General features: G+C 38.9%; 1 protein-coding gene across 6 annotated transcripts in view; it reads left to right on the top strand.

Annotated features, from left to right (window-relative positions):
• The window catches only part of NCOA2 (nuclear receptor coactivator 2), a 198,746-nt gene that overhangs the window by 64,895 nt on the left and 111,867 nt on the right, over window positions 1-21,984 (top strand). For all 6 annotated transcript variants that reach the window (XM_075023434.1, XM_075023426.1, XM_075023431.1 and 3 more), the window contains one exon: window positions 7,128-7,354. The gene's annotated coding sequence lies outside the window, so the exon portion shown is untranslated. The remainder of the gene's footprint in view (window positions 1-7,127; window positions 7,355-21,984) is intronic.

The following is a 21,984-nucleotide window of genomic DNA, read 5'->3' as shown; positions in this document are numbered from 1 at the left end:
TAAATTGAGCTAATCTGGTAGGGGCAAAAAACTGGTGACTTCTGGAAATGAAAGTCCTTTTCCCTGTCGTCTTCTCCACAGTCTTGGCCAGGTTGTCATGTTGTCCCCCCCGTCTTCCTGGCTGTAAAACTTGTCTCAGTCCTTGATGAACTGATTCAGTTGACTAATCTAAAAAAAAAAAAGTGTAGAGTTTTATGCCAGATTAGTGAACTGAACAGGTTTACTAAAGAATAGGATGAATGCAAGGAAAGGGAGGGGAGCACAAGAACTTTTTAATAGTAGTTAGATGTTAGGTTGGCTTAGCACCCTTGTATAACAGCACACTTTGAACATTTCTGTCCAGAATAATGTGGTGGTGTTTGGGGTATTTCCATGAGAGGAAGGATTTGTGGGTTCAAATAAGAGATCTTGAAAAGGAGATTATTAAGTTTTATAAATGTAGCCCAGGGGGTAGAGGAGAAATCAGCATATTAGATCACAGCTGTCAAGCTTTGAGGCACCAAAACCCCATTTTCTCAGAGAGTGTCTGTTAGAAAATATTCTCTGCTCCATCTCATCATGGATTTCAGGCTCAAAACCTACAATTTCTGGAGATAAGCACGTTACTGGAATAGCAAGATGGTGTAAAAAAAGGACATTTTATTCAACGAATCTCACAAATTAGGCACAAACAGTATAATAGAGTTTAATGATCATTGTTTTATTAAGGAACCTGTGCGTGACATGCATTTTTGTATGTTTAGGAGCAATAGAATTTCTCAGTTCTTCTATTTTTTATTCTCTACTCCATGGAGAACTTTCTTTTGTCTTTGGCAAATGTATGAATATTATTATGTGTTTTCAAATTTCTGAAAGTTACCTAGGTGAAAACTAAAGCATAGGTTAAAAATAGTCATAAAACCCTGTAGCAAAAAAGGGAGTTTTGCTCAGAAAAATAAAGGTCACAGTGTATTCCTGTTCTAAGCCACAATAATAAGAGTGGGGATAACTTTAAAAGGTTTGCTTTAGTACAGTACTGCCAAATGCATGCCAGGAGTCATCTTCACTCTGAGATGTGTCCTAAGAGCCAGCTCAGTGGCCACAGAATACTACAGGTGTATTTGCATTTATTCCAAGGACTTTCTGTTAGCTTTCTCTACATCATACTTGAGAAGTTGTGGCAGTGTGGGGAAGTTCCCACTGATGGGAAAAGGGGAAACATAATCCCCATTTTTAAAAAGGGAAAAAAGGAAGACCTGGGGAACTACAGGCCAGTCAGTCTCACCTGTGTGCTCAGCAAGATCATAGAGCAGATCCTCCTGGAAACTATGCTAGGGCACATGGAAAATAAGGAGGTGATTAGTGACAGCCAACATAGTTTCACTACGGGCAAATTGTGCCTGACAAATTTGGTGGCCTTCTACGATGGCGTTACAGTGTTAGTGGATAAGGGAAGAGCAACGGATTGTCATCTGCCTGGACTTGTGCAAAGCATTTGACACTGTCCCGCATGACAGTGGATTTGACAGATGGACCACTCAGCAGATAAGGAACTGGCTGGCTGGTCGCACTCAAAGACTTGCAGTCAATGGCTCGATGTCCAAGTGGAAACTCGTGACAAGTGGTGTTCCTCAGGGATTAGTATTGGGACCAGTGCTGTTTAACGTCTTTGGTGACACAGGCAGTGAGATCGAGTGCGCCCTCAGCAAGTTTGCCGACACCACCAAGCTGTGTGGTGCAGTTGACACACTGGAGGGAAGGGATGCCATCCGGAGGGACCTTGACAGGTTTGAGAGGTCGGCCTGTGTGAACCTCACAAAGTTCAACAAGACTAAGTGCGAGGTCCTGCACATGGGTCAGAGCAATCCCAAACACAAATACAGGCCAGGCGATGAGTGGATTGAGAGCAGCCCTGAGGAGAAGGACTTGGGGGTATTAGTGGATGAAAAACTGAATATGAGCTAGCAATGTGTGCTCACAGCCCAGAAAGCCAATTGCATCCTGGCTGCATCAAAAGAAGCATGACCAGCAGTTCGAGGGATGTGATTCTCCCCCTCTACTCCACTCTTATGAGACCTCACCTGGAGTACTGCATCCAGCTCTAGGGCCCCCAACAGAAGAAGGACATGGACCTGTTGGAGCAAGTCCAGAGGAGGGCCATGAAGATGAATAGAGGGCTGGAGCACCTCTGCTGTGAAGACAGGCTGAGAGAGTTTGGGTTGTTCAGCCTGGAGAAGAGAAGGCTCCGGGGAGACCTTATAGCAGCCTTCCAGTACTTAAAGGGGGCCTACAGGAAAGATGGGGAGTGACTCTTTATCAAGAAGTTTAGTGACAGGACGAGGGGTAACGGTTTTAAACTGAAAGAGGGTAGATTTAGATTAGATATTAGGAAAAAAGTTTTTCACTGTGAGGGTGGTGAGGCACAGGAACAGGTTGCCCAGAGAGGTTACGGATGCCCCATCCCTGGAAGTGTTCAAGGTCAGGTTGGATGGGGCTTTGAGCAACCCGGTCTAGTGGAAGGTGTCCCTGCCCATGGTAGGGGGGTTGGAACGAGATGATCTTTATGGTCCCTTCCAACCCAAAACATTCTATGATTCTATTCCAAGATATCCTCATATTTGTGCTGTTACTCAGTTTTGCTTTTATAACTCTCTGATTTAATTAAAAAAAAAAAAAGTAAAATCACACATAAGTATGTAACTTCCAATTTTTACAAATCTGAGACTCAAGTGCATTATTTTGAAAACTTACCAGACTATAAGTAGATTTATTTTAGTTGATACCATATGGATAATGTACTACTATATACGCTTTACTATTTGCTCAGTAGCTATTTTTGGCACCGTCATTCATAGAGTAAGAAAAACAAATTATTTTGTAGAGTACATGAAGTGAGGTGAGCTTAAATATTGGTCTAAAATAAGTGCTTATGAAATGACCAACTAAAACCTTTAGTCAGTCAGAACAGTGCTTGAGGTGCTGGAAATTGCTGAAGATCCTAAGAAAGTCAATGGGGGACATGAGTTGATGTCTATAAAGCTATGGTACTTTTCTTCAGTTTGCACCTGGTGTTTCCCTGGATGGTTGGTAAAGAATGGAAAAGGCATTCGACCTCGAAAATATTTAACTGAAGCTAAATTCTCTTGAACTCACGATGGTACTGGGGATGGGGTTAGCAGTAGAGGGTTGGTGTTGTGGGTGCTTCTTGTGTCAGGCTTGGCTTTCAAGACATCGACTTCTTTTCATTTGACAATGAGCCACAAAATTAAGGATGCTGTGCCACAGCAGTGGGAAGTTGTAGGTACTGTTGTCAGTACTGGTAACTCAGATTTCTTTAATTTCTTTTAATAATATGCCATAAGTCAATAAAATCAATGGAATACAGGTATAAGGTTCCTATTCCATTTTAATCTACATTTCAGTGTGAGGACAAGCTGTGAGCAGCTGTGTGCAGTGTATTGTAGAGCAGTAACCTTAATGTGGGAGTCTTTATTTGCATAAGAACCATAATGTTTTATACTGAGCTCATTGTATCATGTTATTTGAACAGATTGAAATAAAAGAGTAAACTACACTATACATGTTGATCAATGCATGAAGTAGTTTTTGTGTTGATGCTAGTGTAGCGGTAGTTATATAGGATATTACAATCCTTTGAGATATGTCTTGAAATTAAAAAGGGAAGCATGATTTTGGGAATTTTGATGATTGAAAGTTCTAGTGTTGTAGGAAATTATGTTCCTTATGATGATTTAAAGAACAGCTTCCCTAAACAAACATAATAACAGAATTAAGTTTACAATGTAAAGAAGAATCCCTCATCAAATAATGCCAGTACATTGATCATAGCAAATATGCTATTTGCATTGTAGCATGGCTTTTGTGATAATTGTATTAGTAACAAAAAGCTGCTGAAGGTTTTCAGGGTATAACTTGTACTTTAAAAATGCTGGAAAGTACTTAAAAAAAAAAAAAAAGGAAACTTACCTTACAATGAATTAATGGTCTTGGATGAATCTTTGCTGTTGGGTAAGATGTTCGATACACTTCAGCCAGCTGGCTTAAGTCCTTGTAAGAACACACTTGTCCTAAGGAAGATTAGTCTTTTTGATGATTAGTGCACTGCACTGAGCCTCACCTTTTTCTTGACGTATATAACCATGTGTTTATATATTCACAAATCTTATATAAATACATGTAGTCCTAGAGGCTTTTCAAGCATTTCCATTATCAGTGTTTTATGATTTGTTTTACATTAAAGCTTTCCTACTTGATGTAGGGTTTTAGCCCATAAATATTGATTTCAATGACAAAATAATTGGGTTAGTTTATGTTAAACAAACAGCATTTTTGGAGGTCTGGTGGATTTCAGATGAGTTTTTAGGAACACTATATAGTGGTCTGCAGGTACTAAATTTATTACAGTTGCTTACAGTTGAGAGACATCTACCAGTGCCTGATACTTCTGATCACTTGGGCAGTGCTGTATGAATGGAAATAACTTTCTTTTCCTTTTTCTTCATTGAAAAAAGTCCTTTGCTGACAGCAAATATGTTATACTCTGCCAAATGAAATAGTGCATGAAATTCTGCTCTCTTTTTTAAGGAAGAAGTTTCGTGTAGTTTCCATGATTGTACATTGAAGTGCTGAAGTTTCATTCAACCTAATTATATTTTTAATCTTAACTGTAACTAGTGATCAGATAATTATTCTGACCTTAAAAAAAATATTATGGATGTTTGATAGCCAGTTTCATTATTAAATTGAATCCAAGCTATTATAAAATTATTTATTATTTATTTTTGAAAACAGAAATGTGCTTTTAATGCTTCATTATGTTTTACACACTGATATTGAAGCTTCTCAGTTTATTTTTGTAAGAATAAACATGGATGTTCTAGGAGTGTGCATGTGGGTCACATACTTTTTTTGCCATAGTTAATAAGTGCTTTTTGAAAATTAGGAACATCAGATGTCTCAAAACTAAATACAATCTCAAAGGAATAGTTAGTCATTCCTTGGAAATAATTATTTCTTATTGAAAAATAGATGTCCTAATGCATTTAATCTATACTATAATTTGCATCCATCCATGAGTATATGACACTGTTTTTCTCTTTTCTTGGTCTGCTTTTCTGGACCATGTTTGTACAGAAGTATTTACAAGAGCCATCAAGAAATTGTTGTCTTGTTTGCTTTTAAGAGCTCAGTAAAAAAATCTGTAAATTGGATTTTGCTCTAAAAGAATGTGTTGTCTGTTTTGAGAGGTTTTCCTCTTTCTGTATATTACCTGACAACATGCTGCATTTGTTTTTCATGCTGAGATAAATAACTGCTAAATAGAGAAAAGGCAAGAAAAAGTTTCCCAGAGTTTCATACAAGAACATTATTTCTCCTCCAGGCAGGGGCAGATGATCACAAGCAATAGTATTATACGAAGTTACTCTTCCGCTTTGTAACTGATACACGACTGCTCCTAATTTAGTGCAAATGTGAAGTAAAATGGATTTGCTTAAATTATCTCTGTTAGTTGTGTGTGACCTTCCTCAGGAATGAAGCTAACCCATTTTACTTCAGGTTTTCATGGCCTAGAAGTATTTTGTGAGCAGCTGTAGCTTTTCAGGCAAGCATTGGTACCTCTAGGAGGAAAACAGTGGCATCTGAAGAAACACTAGCTGGACTGTGTGCTGTCATCTGATGATGCTGTTTGAACATTGCTTGTAGACATGCAACAAAACTGGTGGTGAGGACAAAGGCAACTTGTGTGATGTTCCCTCTGGCACTGTCCACCTGCAACCACTACTCCTCAGTTTGACCACTGGTCTCAGGTGTTAATATTTGCACAGTTACCATTTCAACAAGCTGAATGACTTAGGCTATTAAGGGTTGAAAGGGGTGTGCCAGGAATTGCAGTAAGGAAGGCTGTCTGATGCTTCCCAGTATAGGATGCTGGTTGGAGTTTTTTATAACTTTGCAAAACATTAGCCTTTGGGACTAGGCAGTTGCCTCTAGCTTAATCTTTTTTGTCTGTCAAAATTATTTAGCTATCTGTAAGAATGTGTGGAAGAAGTTATTTCTCATTGTAGATTTTAATTTTTTTTGAAGAACCTTTTTTTGGAAATGCTCCGTGTCCCTCCCTTTGAAGCAGAGACTAGGAGTTAGATGGCAGTGTGGGAAGCGCTGGTGATAGGCACTGGGGAAGAAGAGCAGCTTATGAGTCACAGCTTTGCCTTTGTCAGCACTGCGAAAATCTCAGATCTAACCAAACTGTAACCTTTTAAAGAAATCACAGTTCTCACATGCTGTCTTGAGCATGTGAGAGCTGTATGGCCTGGAAGGGGAGGGGGAGGCTGAGCTGGGGGATGAAACCAGTGCCTTGCACCCCAGCGCCTGAGAGCCAGAAGTAGACCCGTGGGCAGTGGCACACACGGGGCCCTGGCGTGGTCCTGGCCCCAAAATATTGTAGGCTGTGAACAGGAGAGAGAGACCCATGGTGAGAGTGTGTGTTAATACGACAGCATGTTGGGGAACGAAGGAGGGGAGGAAGGAGGGGAGACAAGGGGGAGAATGTGGCACTGCCAGCCAAGCCTGGAAGTGACTGAGCCAGGAGAGATGAAAAGCCTTGGTGAGTGGGGGTGAGGAGAGACTTGGGAAGGGCACTGAAGGTAGGAACGAAGAAGGACCAGGGCTTGAATCGACATGGGCCAGAGGATATGGCTTGAGGAAAACAGGCAGAGGAGTTTGTTCTGGAAGGTCCTTTTCTATAGAGATCTTTGAATAAATAAACACTCTTTGATTTCAGTAGCTCCTTGAGAATATGTTTTTAACCATCACTTATGGCTCGTCCCTATGCAGAGAATTGTTTTGTGCTTGCAACCATTTTACTCCTTTGCCACAAGAGCTGCATGGTAAATCTAAGGATTTTGACCCCACTGCTGGTTTTTGTAGGTGTCAGTGTGACTCCGTCGTACAAGGTCTGATGTGTGATTTTCTTTTTTCTAGAAGTGGTGAATGCAAACATTTTTGCAAGTCAAGGAATGTTAAAACTGAGCTTATCTTTGCAAAGCTCTTTTGTTTGGCCCCTCGTGAGGAAGCCTTATAATGTAATGATATTTAACCATGCGCTGACATGCTGTTTTTTTCTGCAGGACCACTGCTTCATTCAGTGCGCAGGATGGACTTGCTCTGGGAATGAATCTGGTTGATGCAGTGGAGAAGGCTGTTCTCTGTAGTACCCCTGCCTCACTTCCAGCAGAAGTCAGGACGTGCGTGGCGGGCGAGGCAGGGGATCACAGGAGGCAGAAGCCGTTCTGGTGCTCTCTGCAGCTGCATGCTGCCCTGGCGAACGGGACTCAGACTTCCTAGGTGATGCTAGGTAAGTTGCTCAATCTTGGCTTTTCTCATGTCCTTGCTAACTGTACGTGTCTTGCTTTCTTGCGGATGACTTGAGATCTTTGGATCTGATTTGGAAAAGTGCTGAGCACTGATAACAGCGAGTGAGGCAGTGGGGGTTGAGGTTTGAAAGTGCTGTATAAAGCACAACGTAATGCTAAGCACTGTGAAAAAATTAGGTCTGAGTTATGCCAAACTGGAGACAGAGTTGTCTTCAGAATTGGAGAATCATTTTGACCTTAAAGCTGTCACTGCTTTGTAGTTAGGAAGTTAGGAATAACACAGTTATTCTAAGTTAGGAGTAACAGAGTAACAGTAGGACTAACCATTATGATGATGAAGCATTCAGCTGCACCATTGAATTCACAAAGAAATTTCTTGTTCCGTCTTCCAAAAAAAATTTGAGTAGCATGCAGTAAATAAGGTATCGGACCATATGCCAAATACCAAGAGTAAAACAGATTACTGTTTTGATTAGTGGTAATTCTGTACGCTGAATGAAGCAGAGGTGCTGTGGAAATGGTATGACATAACTGCGGTGTATACCATGCCACAGAAGCAAACAAAGGCAAAGTTTAGGTTTCTCTAAAACTTACTTTTGACATTTCCTCTTGTGAGTGCTTGCCTCTGCAGATTGATTTTAGCATAGATGTTTGTATCACATAATACAATTTGGGGTGCAAGAAGCACAGCATTTTTTGATGCTGCCAACTCAGATAATATATGTACATAAAACCAAAATGACACATAAATTCATCATTCTTTGCAGGCACATGCCTCGTGCCTGGTTATTGTATGAGATACAAAGCAGACAGTGTTTGTAATGCCCACTATCAGAATGACTTGAGGTCAGAATTTCATCTGCATTTCTTCCGGCTCGGGATTTGTATTTTCCCAGTGTGATTTCTATAGCTAGCTACAATGCTGTTGTAATCAGTAGATAACAGAGAATTTTTTGGCCAAGGCATGGTTAAGCTAAATATTGTTTTAACTTAGCTAACCTGAATGCAAAATATCTAACATTAGATCAGATTTTATGAATTAACCAAGAGCGTGTCTTCGGTGCCTAGAAACATAGTGAGTGTGCTTGCCAGATAAGCTGTTAACTCTCTGTTGCAGGAGAGAGACAGTAAAAGCTATGAAGCTTTGATAATGGCTAAATATTATATTAAATACACAGAGTAAGAATGCACATTCCCCTTCCAGCCTGCTCATGGGGGATCTACTACATATGGCTCTGTGAAAGGCTGCAGTAATGCTTTAGGCACAGCAATATTTTTAAGTGCTGCTTTCTAAGAAAACCTGAGGTATTTTTGTTTGACTACTGCTGTGCAGTGCAAGTTGTTCTTTAAATCTTTAAACATAAACAAAAAAAGGTAGGGAAAGAATCTGTATTTTATGAGCAGAAGTTAAAAATGAAATTATTTGCTTTACCTAGAGCATTGAAAATTATGTTGCAATTAGACTGATGCAATAGCACACATTACGAAAGGATCGCACGGTTCACAGAGCCCGCTGGAGAAAAGCACGGGACTGTAACAGCAGGGGTGTTGTGGGCCTGCGGGGCAGCGCACTGGCAGAGCTACGCAGGGAAGATTATCGGCTAATGTGGAGAGAGGAACGCCAAGAAAAATAAAAACTCTGCCGTTTCTGTGTATCCCATAAAATGGGAGGCAGGGGGGAGGAAGAGGGCGACTTGTTTTATCAATGTGCCTACTTTATTTCGGTGGCACGTCTAATCCGGTATGGAAAATGTTTTCTGTTATGTGAAAGAAAGAAAGAATGGAAATGGAAGCTAATTTTGAGCTAATATATTTTGAAAGCTGCTAATAATAGTGGAATTTTATTCAGCGCACTCTATTTCTACAATAGAAAAGTAAAATTCCTTTGGGTTAACTGAAACATCTGTTGAACAAATTGGTTCAGTTTCATGAGTCTGTTACTAATTCTGAGAAGTAGATGGTGTTTTATAAAACCAGTAGAGTTGGGGGTTTAGTGCCCATATTCTTTCTTTTTTTTTTTTTTTTACTATTATTAAAGTAGGTCATTTTGAAGTGTTATGTTTTCATGAATACAGTAATACTGTGGTTAATATTTCTAGTATTTCAAGGTTTACCTTTGCTTTAATGAGTTTTCTTCACTGTTTTTAATCAACATTACTAATATTCTTTAAAGTAGTGGGTTTCCGGCTTTTTTTCAAGTTCTTAGTAATGAAGTAACTGAGTAATTTTTTTCAAAAAACCTCTTTTGGTGCATTTCAGCTTGTATTTCCTTGTTTCTGCAGGTTTTTTCTACTCTGCTTTACTTACAAAGTTTGAATGTTAACAGAATTTTAGTTGCTCGTACTGCTCTTTTCTCGTTTGGACTAATTATTCTTTGTCTGTAACTTCACAGTTGTGGGAAGAATATTGTAGGTGACAAATCAGTTTATGGCTTCATATGGTGGAAGCTAAGAATGTCCTAAGAATCAACAAGCTGATGTCATATGAATTAATAAAAGAAGAAAAAGGGAGAAATTAAAAACAGTTTGTAAGATTCTGTTCCTATGCATCAGCAATGCTTTAATTTAATTTCCTACACATACACGCATCTTAAAGCAGTTTAGGTTTCTCAGGTACATATCCTATCAAAATCATCACTGAAAGGAAATCACAAGTGTAATGTTAGTATGCAGATAAAACTAAGTTCTGTGTGCTTTACTGTTAAATATGTAAAATCAATACAAGTTCTTGTGTACTACATGTAACTAGCTGTAATACTTTGACACATTTAAAAGGAAAAGCTGAGCTTTGAATTTAGACAGTGAATATATATTTTCTTTGTAGTGCATATATTATGTGGAAAATATAAGACTGACATTAAGCATGTACATTCAGTATGATTGTAAGCTATGGCAATTTCAGCTTCGTGGTCAGGGTGTCTGACTTCAGAGTAGCTCAGTGTATGAAGGATGTGAACGGAAGTTGATAATACTTTCTAATGTTACTTTAAGAGATAATTTCTTTTACTTTTTATGGCTATTTTTGAAGCTTTAATATATGTTAATTATGTGGTAATTCGGTTGTCTTCTTTAAAGTAGAAGATAATGCAAGTATAAATAAGAGGGACAGCAGTGTGGGATAGCATTGCTTTTGAGGGATTGCTGGGTTGAGGAGGAATGGAGATGTATAGTTGAGTTTTGTGAAGGTGCATGTGAGTATTGGCAGTGCAATGAGCTGCCCCACTGTTGATAAGATGTTCCAAACAACCCTTGTGTCAGTTTTGTCCTTGGTGCAGCTCGCTGAAGTTTCAGATGACGTGCATGAAATGAAGTGAGGGGGAAGTTGCGTGGCTGAAGTCCTGTGCCAAGTCTTTTTGAAGTTGTATGCAGCAGCTGTGCTGTAGCTAAAGAAAGGCTTTCTTTGACTCCATTGTAACATCTGCATGATCTTTAACAGCAGAATTGTTCCACTGTGATGTATCGTTTAGCTAATCCGGGTTGCCTTCATGAAGTATTTTTTTCTTTTCCTTATTAGAAATGCTTGCGTTACTTTTGGGAATAAGTTTGCAAAGATCTGGACTTGAGTGCTTCTGTGTAGAAACAGTAGGCTTCAGTCAAAAAAGAGCCAAAAGAGGAGTTGAGACTTTGAGTTTGAGTCTGTGGCTCAGTGAGGCTTTTGAGGTAATTGGGCAGCTCTAGACTACAGCCCATGAATTGGATTTTTCTATGTCCTCCCTTCTTTGGATGATAGGGGTTGAACGCGGGGCCAGTTTTTGTGGAGATGTGACAAACGCGTCATCATCGTAGCTAACCTTGGTCTAACGGCTTCCAGCAGCATGGTTTGCACCCTCCGTGCTGAGGTATTACCCCGTCTCCCTCACACCAGCGCCGCTGCTGCTGCGACTCTGGGGTGAGTTGGCTCAGCCAAAGAGTGGTCAGCCAACTGCATTTTTAGTTGGGTTACTTGGCTGACTCTTTAACTCTTTGAACTTGCTGACTGCAGAGTTAGACAAACTGTGCTGAAGATGATCTGGAAGAGGGACAGCGGGGCCAGCCTCTTCTAGTTGCAAATTGGCTTTTCTGCCACTTCGAAACCGTGCCTTGACTCGAGGCAGGAAGAATGCAACCAAGGGAAGTGTTTTTAAAGAAGTGCATGAGTTAGACTGTGTACTGTGTTTACTTTGAAAGTGAAGTGAAAAGAAATCAATATCTCAGGTGTAATTGAATTAGAAATTTTAGCTTTAGTGTTTCTTTTAGTTGGAGGTTTTTGCATAAGGACTTTAAAACTGAATCTTTATTTAATCTTCTTCCAGTTTGAGACTAAGAGGTCTGTAATTGTTCACTCTCTGTTAGCACCGCAAAACTGGCAAGTTCTCATAGTTAAAGGGTGGGACCTAATGGTCAGAAATAAGAGGCTGTGATCTTGGACAGCAAACCAAAGGTACTAGAAATGCTGATGCTTCTCTGTGTTAAGGATTTTGGTGATCTTGACTGTAAATATCTTGCATTTATGGGCTACTTGGCTCTCAAGCAGTATGTCACAAACTAAATCTGCAGGAATACATTGTACATTAAATGTGGGTGGGGGTTTTTTGTAAGTGAGAATTATTACATTTTATCATCAGGAATTACTGGATATGTGTTTGCTTTTCAGTTGAACAATATGATCAGTCTTCCTGCTGTAATCTCTTAGGAGAATGACTGTCAGTGGAAAAGCAGAGTGCTGATTTATGTAATTGTACTCATTGCAGAAGTTTGGTTTGTGAGATCCAATTAACATAAATAAGCAAAGTAAGAGAAAAGGCACAGGAAACATACTGCTGCTTATTAGGGTTGTTAAATGGTATTTTCAAAATTATCTTCTAGTCAAATAATGATTTTCTTCGATTTATGCTGGGCGGGCTGTGTTACTCCCCATATTCAGTGTCTATAAAATTGAACATATACTTTCCACAATGAAGAATTAATACCGTACTCTGCAAAACAACAAAGCTGGTATTACAAGTTACTTGAAATACTGCATATTGAGCGGAAAACGAGAGATCTGCCAGCGTGTGTAATTCAGAGTGCAGCCTGCCTGCTTGGGAGAACGCAACGCGCCTGCCTCCCTGTCCGAGAGTGACCATGACCACGTCACCAGGGACTGAGCATGGCCTGGGTGACAGCTGGGCGTTTTAGTCTCACACGTGGAAAACATATGTTTCCTAATGCCTAAGGAGTACGGTTAGGTCCTAGAAACAGAGATGCTTGACAACAGTAATCCAATATATGCATTTTATCTACACTTTTAAAAATAGTTAGTAAAAGAAGACCTTAAGACCAGTCTTCAAAACTGAGCACATTTAATACATTCTGGTTCCAGCAACGTTACTGTGAGGTAAGGGCGAGCAGCCGAGGACTTGTTTCAAAAACAGGAAGTGCCCACATTTATATAAAATTGCATAGTTTCAGCTGTCATAAATGTGGTTTCAATGCAGTTGCAGGAGTAAAGCCCAAAGTAGTTATAACCAGCTTACTTCCTCTTCCAGTCAAAGTGCAAACAGCCATATAATTAACAATCTGTGGCTCATTTTCTCTAGCTGGGTTAAGTATTCTGTTTCGCCTGTTCAGTCACTGTATAAACAGAGGGAACTTGACTTGCTTAAGAACATTTTAAAACACAAATATTCTCAGTCATAACCAGATCTGGAGATTCACAAAACGGGATCTTCGATTGCCCCTCGAGCTTGGCAGCAGCAATGAGACCTGTGAGTGTGGCTGGCGTGCTGCCAGGCTCCTTGGAGAAGAGCTAGCCTTGCCAAGTTGGCTTCTTGCCATGGTAAACTGCATGGGGCAGCAAAACCTGCTGCAGAGCTGGTAGACAGTTTTTCTCTTTAGGGACTTCCCTTCTTACATTCCATTACAAATTGGCTTTATTCAAAGTCTTTTATCATTAATTTTTTGAGGACTGATTGCTCAGCTTTTTTGGACAGCTTTTTTCTGAGTTAATTCACCCATTCTGCCTTTGCCTCTGCTTATGCACTTAGTATGGCAGAAAAGTGTGAGTACAAAAGGACAAGAGAGTTCCTCTTCTGCTCCTGTATACTCTTGGGTTGGTTCAAATATGTTTTAGGCTGCTTGGGGCCTTTGAGGAGAGCCCTAACTTTTCATCCAGAAAGGGCCTGTCATCACTTCTCGGTCTCTGGTGATACCAGGCACCTGAGCAGCAAATACCTGCTGAATATTCCCCACGTACTCTGCTTGCTGGGAAGAGCTGGTGAGGAGCCTTTCCAGGGAAAGGGACCTCTCCCAGGAGAGTTTCTCCAGGGAAGCTCTGCTTGGTTACTGAAGCTGCAGCACTTGCTGCATATGGTAATTGACAGCGGACCTTTTCTTCTTGTGACAGATTTTTAGAGAGAGGCTTTTCTTCATGTGAGAAGTAGCACTGCATTTTGCAAAGCCCTGTGAGAAACCTTTAGGCAGAGCTCAACAAACATTACTCTGTCCTAAACATAATATGAAACATTTCCCTTCCCTTTCCTAGCTGTCCTCTTCAACTATTAGAAAAATAGTGGAGAATACTTACTCAAGACCTTTTGAAATATAAATTCATAGCGACCATCTTTTGACTTTATGCAAGAAAGTTAATAGTCCTTAAAAGGACTAGTTCATCCTGTACTACCTAAGTTTTTCCTTTCTTCAGGAAAAGCTGGCTAACCCATTTTGTTGTCACTGGAACAACCAGAAGAGCTACATCAATGACCAGAACCTTGACTCATCTTTCTGAATGGGGTTTTAAAAGCAAAAGCAGTCTTAATAGCCTCTGTGTAAAAACCAAGATATATCTAACAGCAATTGCAAAGAGAACAGAAATCAGGACAGAGTTCTGCTTCAAGCTCCCTAGTGTTTTTAGCTGTAATTTAGCAGGGGAGACAACGGAAGACCAATGAAAGTGAGAACTCGTTTGCGTCCTGTGAAAATCTACGGTTGTTAGATATATTGAGGTATTTCTTTCATTCTAAATAAAATTTGGAAACTTTCAGAACACAACAAGGTCTATAGCATTTTTAATTGTGTAAAGGATTCCTTCCTATTCTTGTCTTCCAATGTTTTAAGAGAACATACAGCCGCCACTCTGAAGAGAATGGTTGCACAGCTTCTGCTGCTGCTTCTGCTTACTCTGTGTCTGTGTGTGTAGGTAATTATTATAACATCAATATAACATTACCTTCAGTCATTCAGAAGAGCCTTATCTTAGGTGCTTGCCAGAATTACTCATGTGTTTCTTTGCTTAGCGTGACATGGCCATATTTTCCTTCATGGCTTAGTTCCTAGCCCAAGCACAGGCAATGAAATGTGCTTACATTGCGCTGTGTTTTATCACCGAGTTAAGGGATTGGATAGGGTTGTGCTGTAAAAGAGGACAGTAGGGCCAGTCAGTTCGATGCAATGAATAGATTGCTCTTATTCGTAGAGGAGTATGGTCCAAACAGTGGTCTGTGGGCCAAGACCAGCCTACAGGAAATTTCCATCTGCTCTGCTTTTTACCAAAGGAGATGGAGAGCAGCTCTGCAGCAGCAAATACTGCCCAGCAACTGGACTGTATTGGAGGCTTGCCACAATCCAATTTAGAGGGCTGCCTCCAGGGGAATGGAAGAAGGTGGAGTGGAAGGGGCCAGGTAGAAGAAGAGCCTCCCTTCTCCTGTGGTCCGGTCTTATTTCCATGATGACATCTTGACAATATTTTTAGGATAGCTACTTGTGGCATGTGCAGGTTGGTCAGGTTGGTGACTACCCTGAGGACTAGGAAGTGAGGCCTGTGAGAATTAGCTGGTGGGAGGTTCTGTATCCAACCATCAAAATATAATTGCAAACCCCTTGTAATAAGCGACCTCTTTTAATAGAAAACCACATCCTTTAAAACAGTTCATTAAAAATGCCCTTATCAATTACAAGCTACCATGCCATATAAAAAGCATCTTATTTGCATATGAAGTAATTCAGATTCAAACTTCTAATTGCCATTTGTGAAGTCAAATACTAATTTTTGAGTGGATTTTGATATTATAGTTTTATATTGCCTTTTAGGAGAATTTAGAAATTAATTTGAGACCATAACTATTAAACTTGAAAAGAGCATGGGAAGCTGGAAAGCTCTGTATATATATGAAATAAAAATCTAAAAAAAAAAATAAATTGTATGTGTACTCGTCATTGGCATGCAGTGATAGTCTATAAAGTTTTTATTATCCTGAGGTAATAGGCATACCCATTACATGAGAGCACTGAATACCTTTTTAATCTATGCAGGTCATCCAAAACAAATGCCTCTAACAATTATCTCCACACTTGGTTGTGTATTTTTATCATCATAAGGTTAAATACTAAGTGAAGATTTAGGTTTTTACACGATTTATATTTTTTATCTTTTGTATTTTTTCAGATTCACTGTTACAAGAATTTTCCCACTTAGAAAACCATTAAGCTCTTGTAATAATGAAGATGGCTCAGGTGAAAATGAAATAATAGAAAAATCATGTACAAAGAGGGTGCTAGCTTTAAGATCTCGACTTACTATATTTCTTTCAGCTGATGGTAGAAAAAACTTTGAAGTTACTTTTGTGTATGTGTATTTATACAAATAATCTGGATTACTTAATTCAAATACAGTCAGATAGAGAAATATATTCATTGTTGTAAAGCATTATTGCAATTAGCCTGGCCGCTAGTATGTATAGCAGAATTGTTGTTCTTAAATAAAACTGAATGAAAGCAATTCTCCTGCATCACAGTTCCCTCATGTCATTGCTCTATGGACCTACATGAAATCCAGGTACTTGTAAATTCCTCTGAGCCTCATCAGACTCCTGTAAGGTTTCTGAGTCTGGCATGAAAGACCTGTTTGCTGCTGGGGACAGATTGTTTCCCCGTATCAGGAATGGGGCCCGCATGAGTCAGCTAACCAAGCTGCTAATTGCCCCAGTAATATAAAGAACAGTATGAAGTCATGCTCAGTTGCAAACTTTCTAAAATCACTTTTTGCACTGTAGAAAAATGAGAAGAGATGCACAAACTTAGACAAAATAGCAAATGGCTTTATAGCGTTTCTGTGCTACTGGATCACCTTGGGGTTTGAGTCAGGTTTCCTGAGTTCTCAGCTTCACTCCTTCAGTCTTGTCGTCTCTTGCAGTTGTTTGAGCTCTGCTCTTGATCAAACTTTTCTGCCAAGGTAAAAAATTTCCCTGTGTTCAGACATGTAGATACCTTTGGGTACCTTCAGACTTCCTGTTTGTGTTCTTAAGAGTCAGTTCTGTCGCCTTGTTTTCTTTGTTTCTTCTTTTATACCAGGCTTTTTCCACTGTTGTTTGCCCATTTTGCTGCTGATAAGCTGCGTGGAGTGAGTTTCCTCTAAACATCATCCATCTTGCTTTCCCCTGGACAAAAGACTATTCACTTGTTCCTGGCCTGGATCATAGGTGACACCAGTCCTGTTAGCAGATGTCTGAATGCTGGGTGTATATGTGCACGCATTTTTTATATATATATATTTTTTATATATATATATATTTATATATACACACACACATATATATATGTATGTATATAATATATAAAATAAATATCTGTGTTGTGTATAATTTTATGTAGTATCTAATAGCTGATGTCTCTATACGATTGTTAGTATTAATCATTTTATAATTCATTATTTTATATATAAAATAGCATTAATTTTATATTTATGTATAAAATTAACATTTGCCAACATGTTTACCAGTTGGATAAATCTGTTTCGTAGCTTTAAAATGTTGATTTCTATTTTCCTTTTTTTGTTTGTTTGTTTAGGAGAAATACAACATTACCAGTAGCTTTCTAAAGATCAGGCATTGACTGAGACTGATCAGTTTATGGAAGTAGTATATGACTTGATGGAGAGCATTTTAAAGAGATGTGCCTCACTGAAGAGTGTGTAACAGCTTAGGTTCAGTTCCTGTGTATTTTTATTCTGGTGGGACTCCTACTTAGCAATATTCTCATTTAGAAGATTTCTCTAAGGTTCCAGTTCTTACCTTTAATAATTAAAAGGTGGTCTCAGGGCTTCTTCCAACTTTTGTTGGTTGGTTGTTCTTTCAAATCTGGTTTCCATTTCAGATAGAGTTCCTACATTTTTGTACAGCAAGAAAAATTACAGGGTTCAGTAAACTTGTGACACTTTAAAATTCTGTTTGTTTCTGCAGGATTTTAAATTAATCTTCTGTCACTGTTGTTAATAAGGGACACAAAAATGAGAAAAAATTCAGCATCTTCACAGGCACGTGGAGAATTATTCAACTATTAGGTAGGCATATAGATCAAAGGTTTACCTTGCCTGGAAGTTTGTTAAAACTTTTAGACGTGAATGACAGCTCATTGAGAATGGAACAACTTTTTTCTAACTGTATTTGCAGAACAGAGCCATGGATGTATCTCCAAGCACAGGCGTTGGTTTAGGAGTGCATATTTTGTTTGTTCTGCTTTTGACAGTACATGTATGTCCAGATGTGATCAGGTCTAAAATGGGTAGGTTGTTGGTAACAACACACAAATCCAATAAACTTTGTTGGTGAATGCCAGAGTATCAGACTTGCTTCAGGAGCTGCTAAGTAAAATCCTATGGTCTTTGTTGTACAAGAGGTGAGATGATGGACTGTTTTGCCCTCAGAATCTATATTTTGATTTATTTGTTTGGGGTAGTATTTATTCTGTCTTTCAGAAAATGATTGGATTTCATAACTATTTGAATTTTGTATGAGAACATATTTTATGACCTGCTTAGAAATGGCTTAATGCTGTTATTTTTTTGATTATTCTCTGGTATATATTACTTAACTGATCTTCTCAGTGACATGTGCTTGCTTTTGTTCTCTGTTACATTTATGAAGGATTTAGCATCTAAGAGTCAAACATGAAGTGGAGCAATTCATGTGAGTGCTGACTTGTGTTTATATCCTTGGAGACAGAACATGCATAAAAGCTAGATTAAAAAAAAATTAAAAGATAGCAAATCTATCACAAATCATAGATTACAGTAAAACAGATGATACAGAAAAAGTATCTTTTTATCTATATCTCCTATTAGAATATAAGTGGGGCCTATGTGTCTGTTTTCCTTTGAAAACTGTCTAGCAAAATCTACGAGATGGATTTAAATATTGTGATACTACTTTTAGGTGATCTGTTAGTATAGCCAGCTGTTTAGTTTGGTCCATCTAAATTAGCTTTCTGTGAAATTATAGGAAGGTCAAATAGTCTCCTTTATTTATAGCCTCATTTCCTATGGAAACAAGGCTCATGAGGTCACACCATGCACTTGTGTACATACACACACATCCCTTCATCTCCTCTCAGTAGCTTTTGAACCTATTGGTGATTTTGATCACATTTTTTGGCACAGTGGAAGTCTCAAAATTCAGATCCTACAAGTTTTGTAAAAATAAGTAGCTGAGTATAGGTGGAAGCACCTAAAGGTGCCCTGACAGAGGGAAAGTTTACAGCATGAAATAATCTTATTAGTTGCCTGGGAATCCTAGTGATGGGAAAAGAGAGACTTTAAACAAATGGCCCAACTGTGGGAAAAGCTTCATTCAAAGCTTTCACCTTTCTAGACACCAAAGTCAACCAACCAGAAGGTGTAAATCTGTGGGAGATGAGGCTTAATTAATTCTGTTGTTCATGGGACTACTTGTTCCCTAGATGTAATAATGATGATGATGATGATAATAATAATAATAATAATAATAATATCAGTAGCATAAATGTTTCCATGCAATATATTTTTTGCATATGTAATTTTTAAGGTAAATATGTAGGGATATTCTTATGACAATCCTCATTTTCAGAGACAATTTTTGTTTTCACTGTGAACATTAATTTAAATGTTTACAGAGCATCTTTTCTCCCTATTAGGACAAACTGAGCAGTTGCTTCCCCCTGCTTTTAAAATGACAGGTACTTTGAATGCTTTCCAGCCCTGTTTTGCATGTGGTTCTGGATTGCGACTAGCCAGAAATGCTGGAGCATTTTGTGGGCAGAACTCATGGCACTATGGTTGTGCTCCAAGGGAGTTAACTGAGAAGAACAAGGTCAGTACAGTACACTTACTGAATATGGAAATAATAATAATTATTAAGCCAACCAACAAGAAGTGTATTCTTAATAAAATGTGTGGGTTTTTTCAGTTTAATCATATGACTGTATAATACAAAAATTGCTTTGAGAGCGGGTCAAAGATTACACATAGCAGAGACTTTTGTGATTGGTTATGAACAAGCGAAAATAGGGTAAACTTTTGACCTGGCAGCAGCAAATGGAACTGTGTAAAGCACCTACAGATGGCAGGATTTAACATATAGTCGGTCTTTCACCCTTTCACAGCAATTACGATCATATTACACCAGACACAGAGGGGAAGGCGCTCCGTAACTGTAATACAGTGCGTCTTTGAAAGTTTTGAATATGCAGTTGCATGTTTCGTTTTTGTAGGACCATCAATTAGCTTAGCAAGAAGAATTCCACTTTTGTTGCTGGTGTTTGACTCAACGAGTTCCTGACCAGCGTGCCAAGTCCATTTGGAACAAAAAAATCATTTGAACAGTCTGAATAATTTTGATAATTCAGACTGCAGCAGATTTATTGCTAAGCTTGAAAGATTCGGTGAAAGTGTTATGCTATTGTGCTGCTGATGTGGGGTTGAAGGGATGAGGAGAACGTGGCTTCAGAGAGAGGTCTGGGAAACAACACTCACAACTGGCTCCTTATATCCTTTTGTAGATGCATGCATCTTCCTGGTTGAGTTTTAAGTTGCAAAAGTTAAACAGCAAAAGGACCAATTGATAAACTGTGTTTATTTGACAATATTGTGGCATTTAGACAATTCAGTGGCTTTCGGTTTTGTTCATACCTATGAAATACTTCACAAATTAGAAAAAGTGAAACAGTCTTGTGAATTACAGATGACTGATTGCCATTTTCCTGTGAATTTTGTCAGTTAACAAAATCAGAAGCCTACTTGCACTTTTGGCACAGAGCAATAGTTCTGAAGTCATCCAGGCATATTTCGTGTAATTCACTGCCTTTCAGGGAACTGATTGAAGTAGGGGGGATGTTTGTGTGTCTGTTCGTGCACATGTGTGGAGTTCTCCCATGTTTGGTTTTATTTATCATGCTTTGACATACCACCATTTGGGAAAAAAGTCTGAAATACAGAAGGCATGCTTCCTTATAGTTGTGATACAGCTATTATCTCCCTTTCTGACTCTCCACTTTGCCTTCTGGCCTGTAATCTGATGCGTGTGCCAGATGTGGGGAGGTGGAGCAGAAGCAATCCAAGCTTTTAGACCATTTCATGGAGGGGGATATTTTATTATATCTGTGGTTCACAAAAATTTTCCTTTGGTTTTCCAGAATTACTTCTACGGAGAGTAGAAATTGCAAGCATATGGTAATATGCTAAATAAGATACTGAAAAATGCTCTTTGGAGGAAGGGAGAATTTTCAAATACTGATAAAATAAAGAGTGGTTGGTTGGGTTTTTTTCTTCTTAAATCATGCTGAAGCTTGCACTGTACATAGATTACTGGGTTTAATTCCATTTCTTTTTGGAGACAAATTGTATTCATTTTAGCCATGCCTGTACCTGCAGCAAAGAATTGCTGCTGAAAGCTTTAAGGCACTTAAACAGCTCAGTGACTGCTACCACATGAGTTTGATCTGGTCACACAAGATTTTGAAATGAAGATTTTCCTGGTTGTTAAAATACAGTGAAATGAAAACTACACTTCTCAAATGCCAAACAGCATACACTGTTGTAGACTAATTCATTCTACAGTTTTCTACCCCTTCTCACACCAAAAAAACCCCCCCATCACCAAAACAAACTTTAAGTCATTTAAGAACACCACCCATGCATTCCCTGCTTTTACTGACGAGCAGCCTTCAAATATCCAGGTTTGAGCTGCACTTGAAATTTGCCTAGACCTGTTGAAGGCCCAGCTCTTCAGGGGAGACTCATGAGCAACGGTGCTGCCCCATGCTCCTCACCAAGGCTGGTGGGCTCTGGGGCTTCTGGCCAGCGTCCGCCAGAGATAGTGGGTTGGCAAATTTACCCAACAGAACTTGTTAAAGTGTAATTGAGTAATCTTAATCTAAAGGTAGTAGCGTAATTCTTCAACGTGAGGTGGTTATCTCTGTTGTGTTAATGACTTCTATGAATTAGGGCTATTTGCATGACAGCTATTCCACCTGAAAACAGGGGCAGTTATTGCCAGTATTGCCAGTACCAACTTCACAGAGGTATTCTGGATTTGTTGTTAAGTGGGAAATGCAAAAAACAAAAACAACTTGGTAGTGAAAAAATGTTCTTAATATATGAAGTAGAAAGAAAAATGAATTAAAGAGATGGGTTTCATACTTGAGAAAGAAAGTGATTTTATCTAGTTATGTTCTTCCATGTTCTTTTTGAGTACAAAAAGGTATTGAAATGTTATTACTGAAATGTTACTATTGAAGCATTATTGAAATATTATGGGATTATTCCCATTGTTTCCCTGATGAAAATAGAAATCTAATTGAAGGACGTGTACTTTTCACAACTATTTTGTAAATAACAGACTAACTAG

This window comes from Buteo buteo, chromosome 3, assembly GCF_964188355.1.
Source record: "Buteo buteo chromosome 3, bButBut1.hap1.1, whole genome shotgun sequence".
In the NCBI taxonomy this organism is placed as follows: domain Eukaryota; kingdom Metazoa; phylum Chordata; class Aves; order Accipitriformes; family Accipitridae; genus Buteo; species Buteo buteo.
The sequence above is the reverse complement of the archived record's forward strand: the minus strand, read 5'-3'. Positions and strand labels throughout refer to the sequence as shown.